This window comes from Mauremys reevesii, linkage group 8 (assembly GCF_016161935.1).
Source record: "Mauremys reevesii isolate NIE-2019 linkage group 8, ASM1616193v1, whole genome shotgun sequence".
NCBI lineage: Eukaryota > Metazoa > Chordata > Testudines > Geoemydidae > Mauremys > Mauremys reevesii.
In genome coordinates this window covers 70,633,877-70,647,994 of record NC_052630.1, presented here as the reverse complement: position 1 = coordinate 70,647,994, position 14,118 = coordinate 70,633,877, and the positions used below count along the sequence as shown (strand labels likewise).

The window sequence follows — 14,118 nt, the reverse complement described above, 5'->3', positions numbered from 1 at the left end:
CTCCCTAACGAGAGGAGTAGCGCTAGTATCGGAATTACCATATTGGATTAGGGTTAGTGTGGCCGCAGATCGACGGTATTGGCCTCCGGGCGGTATCCCACAGTGGACCACTGACCACTCTGGACAGCAATCTGAACTCGGATGCAGTGGCCAGGTAGACAGGAAAAGCCCCGCGAACTTTTGAATATTTCCTGTTTGCCTAGCGTGGAGCTCAGATCAGCACGTGTGGCGATGCAGTTAAAAATCAAAATGAAGAAAGAGCTCCCGCATGGACCATGCGGATGTGATCGCTGTAAGGGCAAGCAAATCTGTTCTATCAGCGCTCCGTTACAGAAGACGAAATTCAAAATCATTTTTAAAAAATCTCCAGACAGATGCCATAGTAGGGGCTCAGCGCACTGCTGCGTGACAAGCGTAACGGAAAGCCAAAGAATCAAATGGACGCTCATGGACTGGAGGACTCAAGCTATCCCACAGTTCCTGCAGTCTCCGAAAAGTATTTGCATTCTTGGCTGAGCTCCAAATGCTTCTAGGGTCAAACACAGTGTCCGCGGTGGGTCAGGGCATAGCTCGGCAATTTACGCACCCCCCCACCGACCCCCAGAAGTGCTTTCCCAGAGGAAGGAATGACTGACGACATTTACCCAGAACCACCCGCGACAATGATTTTTGCCCCATCAGGCACTGGGATCTCAACCCGGAAATTCCAAGGGGCGGGGAGGCTGCGGGAACTATGGGATAGCTATGGAATAGCTACCCACAGTGCAACGCTCCAGAAGTCGATGCTAGCCTCGGACCGTGGACGCACACCACCGATTTAATGTGTTTAGTGTGGCCGCGCGCACTCGATTTTATACAATCTGTTTTACAAAACCGGTTTATGCAAATTCGGAATAGTCCCGTAGTGTAGACGTACCCTGAATGTAAATGAGCCACTACATATATTAGTGGTAGAAGTGCTTGCACACTCATCCATTCAGGGTACAGAACTATGCTATGTGATTTAGATGACCAATTCTGAATGAGACACAACTTGAATTTTTAATATTTGTGAGCAATTCAAATGTATTTGAATCTGAGGAGATTGAAATCTTGATTAGAAATTCTGAGTTGAAAAAGAAGCTAAAAAGTACATTAGTTGAATAAATTAATTGCAAATTATTTGCTCAGTTTTTGATTAGCCACAATATGCAAATCGTCTACACACAATATATAGCTTATTTTGCCATCAGAGAGCATCTAGCTTGCTTTCTCTTCAAAATTAGAATACTCATTTTTATGTCAGAGCATATCACACACATACAATTCTAAATTATTTTATGATTATTAACTCTTATAAGTCATATATTTACAGGCCCACCGACAGCAATTCTGGGCCCCATGGCAAAACAGTCAATGGTCCCTCAGAAAGGGATGGCTGAGGTTTACGACACTACTTTTTATTCCTATTGATAACAAATTAGAACCCACTATGCATAAGTTGTGGTGTGGCTTGATCTAGTTAACTTTTTTTCCCAGTTACAGCACCAGTAAACAAATTGTGAGCCTAAATATAAAATGTAGAATTTGTTATTTTGAATTACATATTTAAATTAAATAAATACATTATGGAATGAAATTAATTAACATATAAAACTTTTAAAGAAGCACAAAGTAAGCAAACACCTAAAGTATCAAGTAGGGTAATTAAACACCTAATTGCGATTCATGTGTAATCTAAAGATGAGGAAAAATCCGATACACAAGATGTAACTGAATGTGACCAACAAATTTAAAATACTTGTGCTGCTGGTGCTGTGGGACACCAACACCTAGAGCCCTGAGGAGATGTCAGGCATGGTGCCCAACATCTAACCAGGGCTGGCTCCAGGCACCAGCTCAGCAAGCAGGTGCTTGGGGCGGCATGTCGGGATCTTCGGCAGCAATTCGGCAACGGGTCCCTCAGTTCCTCTCAGAGGGAAGGACCTGCCGCCGAATTGCTGCTGAAGAAGAAAGTGGCGCAGTGGAGCTACCACCAATCGCGGCTTTTTTTTTTTTCTGCTTGGGGCAGCAAAAATCCTGGAGCCGGCCCTGCATCTAACAGGAGATCTCCGAGGAGGTGGCCAGCAGCGAAGGCAGAGGGAAAACATGTGCCTCGTTCCCTGGCTGAGCAGTGGAGGTGACCCTGCATCCTGGGCTCATGATAGTGGCTCGTCTGCCAGTGCTAGTGGCAGTGAAGGGGTGGGGCTAGCCCTGGCTGCCTCTCGGCAAACTTAGAGAGGCTCGATTGGATGGCTGAACTTGCTGGCTTGTGTCTGGTGAGGAGCTGCAGTCCTGGGGGAGGAAATCTGGTAGTGGAGAGGAAGCTTGTTTCTCTTTAAAGTCTCCCTCTCCTCAGCCCCGTAGCCAGAGAGCCAGCATGCCAGGCCCAGCAGCTCCTGAGCAGCCAGAGGAGGCAGCAAGCTCTGTGGTTCCCAGGCTGCTGCTGCTGACGCTGTGCCAGACTGCCAGACCAGCAGGGTGCGGCAGTGCCCTCGAAAACTGTTATTGTCACGAGGGATGGTGCTTTGTACAGAGCAGCAGCATCAAGAAACGGATTTCTTTCTTTTCTTAAATCATAATTTTTATTAAAAAAATACGTATCTGTCCCATCCATCCGGGCCCTTTTAAATCGCCAGGCCCCTGGCAATTGACCCCTCCCCCACTCTCCCATCGGTGGGCCTGTATATTTAAGTATGTGATGGTCTGTTAAGAACAAAAACTGAAAAATCAGAATTTGGCTCATTGTAAGGAGAACTGCTTTAATATGATTATTGATTACTATGTGTTTAATCTCTCTAACATTAAGAACTATTTTATAGTATGTTGCAGTCAACCAAAGAACTTTTTAAAAATGTTTTAATTCCCAGGGAAGAAAAGAACACAAATGAAAAGACTTAGTCATCGGGGTAGCCTTAAGAAATTGAATAATAAAAATAACTATTGCTGATACAATATTAACACTATGACTTTTAGTTCTGTTGTTCTACACATAACGAAATTTAAAAATAATAAATGTCTCAAACATAGACAGTTTCCTCCCCACCCCCCACTGGGTTATCTCAGTAGTCTGTGCTGACCAACAGAGATGTCTTGAGTATATAATAAGTTCTTCACTCAGCTGGTGGGGTCAGAGAGAAAACAAGCAGGTGTTTTTTTTGTTTGGTTGGGGTTTTTTTTAGAGGGGTGTCAGGAATTAGGGTGTGGGTGATCAGACCTAGTGATTGGAGCAGAAGTCAGGAGCTTGGAAACAGAACCAATGGTCAGAACCAGGTTATCTGGAGTCAGGGAAGGCAGGAACAGACCTAGGAATGAGGTTGGGACAGGGCTGGAACAATGTTAGGAAACAGGGACCAGGAATCAGGAATAATGTAAGGAAGTAGGAACAAGACAGGATCTGTCTCAGCAGCAGGTTAGGGTTTTACCTTGTTGCACAGACATCTTCCAGGTGTTTCCCCTAGGTCTTAAATAGCATGCTTGGACTAATCAGGGAATGCAGTACATTTCACAAGTCAGGGATTCTATAAGCAGGATATCCAGAGGTGCTTGGCCCCATAAGGCTCATAGTCCATTGATCTCTGCCTTTTCAGAGCTGTAGGGAGGCAGCATGGATATAGCAGTCACCAAGTACCTGCAGACTAAGATTCTAGCCCTATGGATCCTCTTGAGGGGAAGACAAAGGGAACAGTGATAAATTCCATGAATACATAGAATGACTAAACAATAAGAATAAACAATAGATATTAATGATATTAGGACTTGTGGCTGGCTACATGCCCAACTGTTTTACTGTAATCTACACCTAACAGGGAGTCTATCTGAACAGAAAAGCTTACAGTGTCTCATAAAATATCATCCACAAAGTCATGCAGATAAGGATGTACAGAAGTCAAATGCTTAAACATAACATTTCACAACCATCCTTTCAGTAGCCATTACTCTTTTCAGTAGTCTTATTTGTTCCAAGTTAATAGGTTATGCAATGTAAATGACCTGTTATGCATCTTAAAATCTGTTTTAATTTATCATAATTTATTATGTCATATGGAAGTATTGAGGGATTTTCCGAGGAAGCGCTTAATCTAAGAATTAGGTTGTGAAATTTAGGGGACAACAATAACCTATTTGTGGTTAATGCAATGAGGAAATTATTCAGGTCTGTAAACATATGACCTTGCAAGAATCCCAAGGTCATTGCCTAAAGTTAATGCTTATGTACCAGTATATCGGTGTATACTGAGAGTAACTCCACAGAAGTCAATGGAATTATTCCTGATTTACACAATAATGTCCACAGAATATGGCCCAGTGACATCTACTGGTGATTAACACTACTTTTCCAGCATTTATTTCTAACTTTAGCATGTGCATATAGTTTTTCAAAAGTAGGTATATCTTGCTTCCTTTGGAGAGTTCATTTCCCAAATTTTCATACTCTGATCGATGCAAATTGTAGAGCGATATGGGCTATAAAAGTATCTAGATAGACAAACAGATGATTGTCAACATCAGTGAGATATTTGGAGAACTTGCCATCACCATAGGACTAGAATTGGAAAGAAGTGTGGATAGCTTGTAGGTAGGTGAGAAATAGCAAGACTGGTGTACAATTACAGGACCCGTAAAAATGTGTTTGGTGGGGAAATGTAATAAACTGACTCTCAGGAGTGCTGATAAGCAAGTGAACTTTATTTCCAGACCACAGTCACCTGAACTATGTCAAAGGTCAATATTCTTGTCCTATCTACCTATTCCAACATTTACTGTTTCAGAGGGATGGGTGAGAGAAGCAAATTAATTGAAGATGAGTGAAATGTCTATGAAATATAAGATGTTCTAGACACTTCTTTGTCTTGATTTGTACAATCAAATATTTGAGATTCTAAAATGTTCACTTACATTTTTCCATTATTTTTCTAATTGTTTGCTCACTTCCTCACTTCTGATTAGGATGGAACATACTGAAATATAACCCCATTCCTGACGTATTTCCAGCTGAACTGTAGCAGAAAAATCACACCAGAGGGCATGTTCTCATGATGTTTGAAGTCTAATTTAGAAGATTCAAGAAGGTGAGAAAGTTTGAATACTCTTTGTTAAAGCATTAGAACTGCTAGATGATCTAATCCATGTGTGAACAGTGACATTTCTGAGGTTTACCCTTGCCCATTCTGTGTGCCTGAGTTCTCATTGTACTTTCAATATTCTTACACTAGAGTATGATTTGAAAACAACAAATCTCAATCATCAGTATGTATTGTTTTCTAATATGAGGTCACAATGCTGGCATTTCCTGTTAATGAGAATACACCATTCTTTACATTCAAGCTTATACATTTCAGAGAGAGTATTTTTTTATTTGAGTAATCATTTACCCAGGGAACAGATTGCTGATGATTATTTACAGCTCATTCACCACAGATGACATTGTAACAGTAATTGATACAGTATCTCATCCCATGGCAGTGCCTTGCTTCCCAAGAGGTTAAAAGTTTTAATAGTGACAGACCATGGAATGAAGTATAGACCTAAATCATTTAGGACTAAAAATAAAACATGGTATCTTTCTACCTACTATTACGAATCAAATATGTGACTCAGTAATTACTGCTAGAAGCAAGAGAAAATACAGAGATACTAATTGTTTGAACTAATCACAATCTCCTTACAGGTATTAGGAGACATAATTTAAGACAGTACTGAAAGGAAAGATTTAAAGATCTTCAAGAAAGACAGACAAGGAAATTTAGTGTACATATCAATATGACAGTGCTGATGCCTACAAGATATAATGCTCAGATATTATGAAGTCTTTAAAAGGGCACAAAAGAGAAAAATATTACCTGAATAACTGCAGGCTACAAGTGGCGATATCACAGCTATTGTAATGGGGAGAGAGAGGAGGCAACATCAACTTGCATTAAAAATGGAGATAGACAAAAATAGGACAAGTGTAGAGTTCACTGGATAATATTTTAATTAAATACATATTGTAGAGTACTAGATAGGACAAAAAAGTTATGTATGAGAATATAAAAGAATCACACTATTTTGCATGGAATTTTTCATTGCTTCAATTTCAGTGGTCCAATGCTTTTGTCTTCCCCTCTTCCCCCCGACCCATCCCCGAAAACACGTATCAGTCATGAGCACAGCAGTGCTAGGAAAATAAACATGTTTTAGTTCCTGTCTTTGTTTTTTATGTAAACCTTTAGTTCTATCTTCTGACCATTCAGAAAGACACTTTTCATTTATGACCTATGCTTTCTGAGCTATTCAAGGTATGGGGGTAACTTTTTTAGGAAATGCTATGTTCCGCAGCTGCTCATCTTTGTTAAGGTCACTCACATGTGTTGTTTACAGTGTTTCTTTTACCTCACAAAAGACCATATTAAGAGCCCACCTACTTGCCAACGTGAGATTAAAAACTCTGAAAACTTGGGAACATATACCTGGTGAGCAAGATGAGATTATTTTCCCTCAAATTCCTTAGGCACCTGGGCAACAAATAGGAAGAGCTTGAGGGGATACTACAAGAATGAATACTTATCAGAAAGGTGTTAGGCTAAATCAGATTCTATATTTGACATAGTGTTTCAATGTTTCTGAATATTCTTTTTGGAATTTCACAGAAAAATTTGACATTTTGTTCCAAAAATAATAGAAACAAATTTCAAAATTTTGGAATGTCCCACAGAATCAAAATTCTGTTTTCCAACCAACTCTAGGGTATAATTAAAAAAACTACTTTTGGCCTGAGGTGTGGTAGAGAAGAAAGTATTTTATTTTACATACATTTTAACAGATATTTAAGGAAATTGTTACTGTAACAACTAGAATAAAAAGGGTAAACAATAGATTGAAATAAGCAACAGGTACGTGGTACAGAAGCCTAAATCAGGATGAAGAAGTTGATATTTTTTGTTAAAGATGAGAATGAAATTAGAGGGGAATCAGTATTGGATTGAATATTGACTATTAAAGAGGAGATAATCAGAAACATGGAGGGTAGGGGAACCAAAGTCAAGAGACCATAAATTAATTGTATTCACAAGGCCAAATTCATACCCAGTACAAAATTAAAATTAATTTCCAATCCTGGTAGCTAATGAAATAAGAACAATACTAAATCCAGGAGATAACAACTGCTATTTAAGGCCCCAGTTCAGGAAAACACTTGGTCATGTTCTTAGGTCCAGTCCTATACCAGTTAAGCACATGTATAAGTGCCATTTGACCAATGGGACTTAGGCACATACTTAAAGTTAAACATGTGCTTAACAGCTGTCCTAAACTGTGACCTAAACTATAGTAAAGCTGTACTTTATTCACTATTTTAAGCTGTTCAACATAAAAAAAATGGAGGTGGTGGTATCTATCAAACAGAATAGAAACTGTTGAGATTTGCCCATCACTTCATCATAGCAAAATTAATAGCAGGCTTCATTATGTGTATAACTGATTCTAGCATCCTGCCAAATAAAAAATATATTATAACTTGAATAATAATGAAAAATTAGCTACTTTGCAAGTAGCCAAAGCAGATCTGAGGGGAAGTTAAGAAAATTAAGACTAGGTCATGTGCACAATATATTCTACTTAAAGAAAAGGGCTACAATTGCCTGGGGAGGGAAGGATAACTACATCAAAGTTTTTGCAACCTCTCTAGGTAAGCCACACGAACCAGCTAATTTGCTACTAAAATGTAGGCACAAGCCTGGCAGCCTCTTTATATTTAGGAGTACAGAATGTTCTTGTACCATTTTAATTTTTTTTAAAGAGTACTGGGAATATGGACTAGTACACCAATATTCAGAAGCAGCCTTTTCATAGAATAATCATAGAAATATAGGTCCTTTTGTACATGTGAAGCGAGGTTGATTTTTTTAACTGTATACCCTTTTCCATATTTACAGTGTTTTTGCCTTTATTTGCTATGATTAGCATTTGATGCGATGCAACTATCAAACTTTATGTTCCCAATATGTACATAGTTTTCCTCCTATTTTCTTGACAGCATGTGCTTAGTAACTGGGCTATACTATTAAAAAGATTCACAAGTTTTATACATCATTACATCTAGAGTGAAGATCTTGACTCTGGGGTTGGCTTTAGTTTTGCAATATAACTCATCTAATTTGTGGTGCTTTTATTTTTGAGTACTAGTCTCTCTCTATGCCTCCAGCCCCATCCTACTCTACCCTCATTCCTTTTATTGGGGCCTGATCTTATGAGTAGCTGAGGAATTCACTATGATGATAAGGTATGGAAAAAGAGGGTGCTCACCAGCTCTCAGGAGGCACTTGGGATCTTTCAAAAATCCTTGTACACACAAATCTGCTATAAACATCAAAGAGAATCGTGTACATGTAACCAACTGCAGGACCAGTTCCTAATTTTGTTGGTGGCTGCTTAGTTAGATAAAACCCCATTCAGTTGGGGTCTGAGTTCTCTCAGTTCCCATTGAAGTAAATGGGAAGAGATGGCAGACACTCTGCACTTCATGGGATCAGGCCCTATAGAGGAGAGAGGTATTTAAAGAATTTTCCAGCAATAAACTATGAGATTTGTTTTACCTATAGAAGTCATGTGAAATTAGATTGTTAAGAGGACAGCATTGGTAGTATGATAAGATGATGGAATCTGCTGCTCTGTTTGTACCTCAAGGGTGAAAAGTAAATGGATCTAGATTCTTTTTGAAAAAATCTGTCTTGAGGCACAATTGTCTTTATAATTAGTCATTGCTTTTAATCAGTCTTATACAAAGCAGATTTCATGGAAGGACTTGTAAGTGAAAGGTTGAAGAAAGGTTGGAGGCCAGGTTTTGAGACTAGAAGAGAAAGATGTCCTTTCTTTGTAGTTATTTCTACTGAGAGAACCCCATACTATAAAGTTTTCTGTTTGTTAGCTGCTGAATGAAGAACTATTGCACTGGATTACATTCTCAGCACAGTAATCTGTTCAAGGAAAATGAGGTTATATTATAAATGAAGCAGAAGAGAAGGTTTTCAAACAGGCAGTGGTGTTCTGTTAGAAGAGCAGACAAATAGGGATTCATTTAACAGAATGTATAACAGCACCTCTATGTCAGAATTACCATGACATTAATCCACTTGGGACTTTAGTGTCACTATTTACTATTCCATCTTATTTTCCGGACAGTATTTCAGCTTCACTTTCTGCCCAGTGAAGGTGACCAATTTTCCTTTTACAAATATGGCAGGATATTACATCTTATCTACAGATTAATTGTTTGTTAAGATTTGAGATGAGCTTCAACCAAAAACATCAATCAAACTTCTGAATGATGGGGACATTCACATCTATATTGGACCCCCAACTTTGTGTCTGCCCCCCTTTCTATCCATAATGGGGTGTAACATTAACCCTTACAGCCTCTGAATTCATCTTACGTGGGACTTCTTACCAGACTCATCTCCTTGTACTACTATAGAAATAATGCATCCTGATCTCTTTACAAACCTGAGACTGTATTCATAAGAATATACTGGGTCTAGCCCAGTATCGTGTCTTCCAGCAGTGGCCAGCGCCAGATGTAATGAACAGAAAAGGGCAATTATCAAGTGATCCACCCCTGTCGCCCACTCCCAGCTTCTGGCAATCAGAGGCTAGGGACACCCAGAGCATTAGGTTGTCTTTCTGACCATCTTGGCTAATAGCCATTGATGGACCTATCCCCCATGACCTTATCTTATTCTTTTTTTAACCCAGTTGTACTTTTGGTCTTTGCAGTATCCTCGGCAACAAGTGCCACAGGTTGACTGTGCATAATGTGAAGAAGTACTTCTTTTTGTTTGTTTTAAACCTGCTGCCTATTAATTTCATTGGGTGATCCCTGGTTCCTGTGTTATGTATAGGGGTAAATGACAATTCCTTATTCACTTTCACCACACCATTCATGATTTTATAGACCTCTATCATATCCCCCCTTAGTTGCCTCTTTTCCAGTCTGAATGGTCCCAGTCTTTTTAATCTCTCTTCATATGGAAACTGTTCCAGACCCTGTAATAATTTTGTTGCCCTTCTCTGTACCTTTTTTCAATTCTAATATATCTTTTTTTTTGAGATGGGGTGACCAGAACTACATGCATTAATCAAAGTATAGGTATACCATGGATTTACACCATGGCATTATGATATTTACTGTCTTATCATATATCCCATATATTCTGTGGCCTGCATTGTGCAGGAGGTCAGAATAGATTATCATAATGGTCCCTTCTGACCTTAAAGTCTATAATGGTTCCTAACATTCTGTTAGCTTTTTTGACTAGCGCTGTACGTTAAATGGATGTTTTCAGAGAACTATCCACAATGACTCCACGATCTGTTTCTTGAGTGTCAACAGATAATTAGACCCAATCATTTTGTATGTTTAGTTGGGATTATGTTTTTCTATGTGCGTTATTTTGCATTTATCAACGTTGAATTGAATCTGCTATTTTGTTGCCCAGTCACCCAGTTTTGAGAGATCCCTTTGTAACTTGTCGCAGTATGCTTTGGACTTAACTATCTTGAGTAATTTTGTATCATTTGCAAACTTTGCCATCTTGAAATATACCCCTTTCCCAGATCATTTATGAATATTTTGAACAGTACTGGTCTCACTACAGATCCCTGGGGCACCCTGCAATTTATGTCTCTCCATTCTGAAAACTGACCATATATTTCTACCCTTTTTTCCCTTTCTTTTAACCAATTACTGATCCAAGAGCTTCCGTCTTATCTCATGACTGCTTACTTTGCTTAAGTCCAAGTACCCTCTATCAACTGGACCACGCTTATTCACATTTCTTGATCTCCTCAAAGAATTCTGATAGATTGAGGAGGTATGGTTTTCCTTAGCGAAAGCTGTGTTTACTCTACCCCAACAAATGGTGTTCCTCTAGGTGTCTGACAATTCTGTTTTTATATAGTTTCAACCAGATTGTTTGGTACTGAAGTTAGATTTACCAGCTTGCAATTGATAGGATTGTCTCTGAAGCCTTTTTTAAAAATTGGTGTTATATTAGCTATCCTTTAGTTATCTGGTACAGAAGCTGATTTAAGCAATAGGTTATATACCACAATTCGTAGTTCTGTGATTTCATATTTGAGTTCCTTCAGAACTCTTGGGTGTCTACCAGCTGCTCCTGGTGACTCATTACTCTTTCATTCATCGGTTTGTTCCAAAACCTCATCTATCAACACCTTAATCTGGTACAATTTCCCAGATCTGTCACTTAAAAAGAATGGTTCAGGTGTGAGAATCTCCCTCAGATCAATGGATAGAATTCATTTAGCTTCTGCATAATGACCTTGTCTTCCTTGACTGCTCCTTTAGCATCTCAGTCATCCAGTGGCCCCACTGATCATTTGGCTGGCTTCCTGCTTCTGGTGCACTTAAAAAAAATTGCTATTAGTTTTTGTGTCTTTTCCTAGTTGCTTTTCAAATTCCTTTTGGGGCTATCTAATTCTACTTTTACACTTGGCTTGCCAGAGTTTATGCTCCTTTCTGTTTTTTGTCAATATGTTTTGACTTCCTATTTTTAAAGGATGCGTTTTTGCTGCTAACTGCCTCTGTTGTTTAGCCATGGTGTCATTTTTGGTCCTCTTACTTATTTTTATTTATTTGGGGGTATAATTTAATAATAATTTATAATTTAATTTGAGCCTTTATTATGTTGTTTTTTTAAAAGTTTCCATGCAGCTTGTAGACATATCATTTTGTGACTGTTCCTTTTAATTTCCATTTAACTACGTTTCTCATTTTTATGTAGTTCCCCTTTTTGAAATGAAATGCTTCTGTGGTGAGCTTCTTTGATATTCCCTCACCCATGAATGCTAAATTTAATTATGTTATGGTCACTATTAACTAAATCAAGAATTGCCTCTCCCCTTGTAGGTTCCAGGACTAGCTGCTTCAAGAAGCAGTCATTAATGGTATCTAGAAATTTTATCTCTGCATCCTGTCCTGAGGTGACATGTACCCAGTCGATATGAGGATAGTTGAAATTCCCCATTATTATTGAGTTTTCTATTTTTATAATGTCTAATCTCCTGGAGCATTTCACAATCACTATCACCATCCTGGTCAGGTGATCAGTAGTAGATTCATAACTGTTCAAGTATAGAATTTCTATCCATAGAGATTCTGTGGTGAAGTTTGGATTCATTTAAGATTTTTTACTGTATTTGAATCTATGCTTGCTTTCACATATAGTGCCACCACCCACCGGCATGATCTAATCTGTCATTCCTATACATTTTGTACCCTTTTATTACCATGTCCCATTGATTATCATCATTCCACACCAAGTTTCTGTGATGCCTATTATATCGATATCCTCATTTAATACCAGCCACTCTAGTTCACCATCTTAGTATTTAGACTTCTAGCATTTGTATACAAGCACTTATAAAATTTGTCAATATTTAACAGTCTTCCATTGTGTGATGTAATTGGATGGGACTCTTTTTCATTTAACTGTTTCTCTTCAGCTCCAACCTGTACATTATCAATTTCTATTCTCTCCATTTGACTAGGTTATAGACCCTTCCCAAAGGAAAATCTCTGTCTGAACCATGTTTAAAATCTCCTCTGCAACCTTTTTAATTTTACATGCCAGCAATCTGGTTTTGTTTTGGTTTAGATGGAGCCCGTCCATCCTCTGTACACGTCTCCTTTCCCAAAAGGTTCCCCAGTTCCTAATAAACCTAAAATTCTCCTCTCTACACCATTGTTTTATCCATGCATGGAGACCTTGCAGATCGGCCTGTCTAACTGGCCTTGCACATGGAACTGTAAGCATTTGAGAGAATGCTATTATGGAGGTCATGGACTTCAATCTCTTACCCAGAACCTAAATTTGGCCCCCAGGATGTCCCTTCTACGTGTACCACAAATACTGGCTTCTGCACAGCACTGCACATAAAACTGTCTAGATTTCTTGAGAAATCTGCAACTTTTTCACCCAGCATGCAATTCACTACACAGTTCTCCCGGTCATCACAAACCCAGCTATCTATATTTTCAACAATCAAATCCCCCATTAAAGTTACCTGTCTCTTGCTCATAAGTGGGGTCCCTTTCCACAGAGGATGATCCACAGTGTGAGAGAATATCATGAGATCATTTGGAAAGAGAGTCCCAACTGTGGCATTGTTTCCATTGGCTCCAGTTTCATGTTCTCCTTCCTGGAGACTTTCATCACCCTCAACAGAATAGAGGGTGTCAGACTGGGGGTGGGCCTGCCTTATTGTGTCCCAGAAAGTTTAATCTATGTACCTCTCTGTCTTCCTTAGATCCTCCAGTTCAGCCGCTCTGATCTCAAGAGCTCATTCTCAGTCTCTGAGCGCCATGAGCTGCTTGCCTCAAATGCACACATATGTTGCTTACCCACAAGTGAGGTAATCATACCTGATCCATTCAATGCAATAAACGGGATAGCCCCCACAGGAAGTTATTTAGAATCATGAATAAAGCACCAGAGAAGTAATGGGAGAATTGGTTGATGAAGCACTATGAACAATACAATAGTATTTTTTCAAAGCTAAATTCAACAGGGCTTTAAGGGATAACTTTTGGTCACTGACAGTTAAGAATATGATTTAGGGCCCAATCCTGCAACAAGACTCTACTCCTGCACTAAAGGAAATAGGATTACTCACCTGAGCAAAGCCTGCTAGCATGAGCAAAGGCTGAAGAGTTGGGCCCTTTATGACAATGATTATGATTGCTGTCAGCTCGTTTTCATTGTTTTTTCACAGAGCTAGTTGTACTCTCCCGCCTCAACAACCACCCACTCTCCTCCAAGAAGTTGTGGGTTTTTTTCCAGTTTTAGAGAGTTACATGTTTATTTTTTAAACAGAATACCCAAAATGCTTGATCTGCTTGTTTATAAAGTTCTTGAATAGCTGTGGTGCTGAATGAATGAGCTCTTCTCAGCAGTTGTGCTCATAGCAGACCATACGCAACTATGATGTAATAATCCATCCAGAAGCCAGCTGCAAAAGTGCCAACCATTCTGCTTTACTGAGGAGACCAATATATTTCAAATATTTTATTATTTTTTTACTCCCATTAGTTTGGCTGGTCTC

General features: G+C 39.0%; 1 long non-coding RNA gene across 1 annotated transcript in view; it reads left to right on the top strand.

The window, feature by feature from the left end:
• LOC120370898 overlaps nucleotides 1-6,010 on the top strand; it is a 162,607-nt gene extending 156,597 nt beyond the window's left edge. The window contains exons 2-3 of the long non-coding RNA XR_005584046.1: nucleotides 4,969-5,090; nucleotides 5,690-6,010. This is a non-coding gene — a long non-coding RNA (uncharacterized LOC120370898). The remainder of the gene's footprint in view (nucleotides 1-4,968; nucleotides 5,091-5,689) is intronic.
• The last annotated feature ends 8,108 nt before the right edge of the window (nucleotides 6,011-14,118 follow it).